The sequence below is a fragment of the Podarcis pityusensis genome, assembly GCF_964106645.2.
Source record: "Podarcis pityusensis genome assembly, chromosome: 8".
In the NCBI taxonomy this organism is placed as follows: Eukaryota; Metazoa; Chordata; class Lepidosauria; order Squamata; family Lacertidae; genus Podarcis; species Podarcis pityusensis.
Window position 1 is genome coordinate 78,971,152 of NC_138033.1, and position 1,731 is coordinate 78,972,882.

Sequence of the window (1,731 nt, forward strand, 5' to 3'; positions counted from 1 at the left end):
CCCATTGCCTTCAGTAGCTTAGGGCCTCATCAAATCCGGCCCTGGCTGCCAACCAGTGTTGGCAACGCTGAACTAGATGGACCCAATGCACATCACCTCGAGTTGTAGACCTGCGATAAATAGCTGGATGTACGCTTGCAAAATAGAAGATAAAAAACAAATAAAATAAAACCCACATACAGCAACAGTGTTTTGTATTGTGTAGGCTGCTGTGATGTAAGTCATGGACCCCGCCTGCTAGCCTGCTCCCTAAAATATCACTGGTTTGCTCATTTCTATATAGAGGGTGTCTACATTCTGCATGGACTGGTTGCATGGCAAGATGCGCAAATGGCTTTAGATATGTATTAGGTCCATAAATTACCATATAGCATATATTCAACACAAAAAACAGCGATAATTTGTTGTTGACAAAGGACAGCTGGACATATAAAGGGCCCCATTGCCTTCAGTAGCTTAGGTAAAGGTAAAGGGACCCCTGACCATTAGGTATAGTCATGGCCGACTCTGGGGTTGCGGCGCTCATCTCGCTTTATTGGCCGAGGGAGCCAGCGTACGTCATGTGGCCAGCATGACTAAGCCACTTCTGGTGAACCAGAGCAGCGCACGGAAACGCCGTTTACCTTCCCGCTGGAGTGGTACCTATTTATCTACTTGCACTTTGATGTGCCTTCGAACGGCTAGGTTGGCAGGAGCAGGGACCGAGCAACGGGAGCTCACCCCGTCGCGCTGACCTTCTGATCGGCAAGTCCTGGGCTCTGTGGTTTAACCCACAGCGCCACCCGCGTCCCCATATAGCATATATTCAACACAAAAAACCAGCAACAATTTGTTGTTGACAAAGGACAGCTGGACATATAAAGGGCCCCATTGCCTTCAGTTGCTTAGGGCCTCATCAAACCTAAATCCGGCCCTGGCCCCAGTCCTACCTGCAGATTCTGGGTATCAAACCTTCTGCATGCAAAGCAGATGTCCCGCCCCTGAACTGCAGGCCAGGTCACCGCTGCCCATGGACGTAGCCAGGATTTAGGGGGGCAGGCCTTTTGTTAGGGGGCGCAGAACCTTAGTTTGCTTTGCATTTTTATTGATTTGGGGGGCAGCTGCCCCTCCCTGCCCCCCAAACCCACCCCGCATCCAGCCACCCCCCTACCTGCCTACCTTCACACTCACACCTTGCAGAAGGATCAGTCTTTCGTTTTGCAGGGGGTTCCCGCACCTGGATCCTACCCTCACCCCGACCCCTCGCACCTGCCAGTCCGCCCCAAGGCCACCCATGCCAGCCACGCCCTTCAGACTGGGCTGTGGCCAGCAAGCGCCCGCCCACATGGCACATGCCCTACCCACGTGCGCGGAGCCTCACCTGGCCGCACACCTTGCACGCGTGACCCGAGCCGACACGTGTCGCGCACGCGAGGGAACGCCGCCACCCTCACCCTCCTCCTCCAAACCCCAAGCAAGTGGGGTTTTAGCGAAGCGGCACTTGGTTCGAGGGCTGCCACGTCTGAACCCGCTGACACGCGTCCACTCGCCTCGCCCGCTCCCCAGGCGCTGCTGCCCTCTCACCTTCACCTTCTTCTCCCCCGGACTGCGCTGCTGCGAGAAGGAACCAAGCCCCGGGCATCGTCAGAGGGGAGCGCCGGGAGGTGACGTCACGCCAACCGCGACGGCCACCCGCACTGCCTCATGGGAGCTGTAGTTTCCTGTTAGGCCTTCCCTTGCGTCCTTCCAGCT

At 56.0% G+C, this 1,731-nt stretch overlaps 1 protein-coding gene across 8 annotated transcripts in view; it reads right to left on the reverse strand.

The window, feature by feature from the left end:
* The window catches only part of MFN2 (mitofusin 2), a 42,165-nt gene extending 40,507 nt beyond the window's left edge, over nt 1–1,658 (reverse strand). Inside the window, exon 1 of one of the 8 annotated variants that reach the window (XM_081017949.1) lies at nt 1,570–1,658. The gene's annotated coding sequence lies outside the window, so the exon portion shown is untranslated. Of the gene's footprint in view, nt 1–1,158; nt 1,197–1,360 lie in introns of those variants that run through there. The other 7 variants (XM_081017948.1, XM_081017953.1, XM_081017947.1 and 4 more) reach the window with 7 other exon arrangements.
* Between the last annotated feature and the right edge of the window lie 73 nt (nt 1,659–1,731).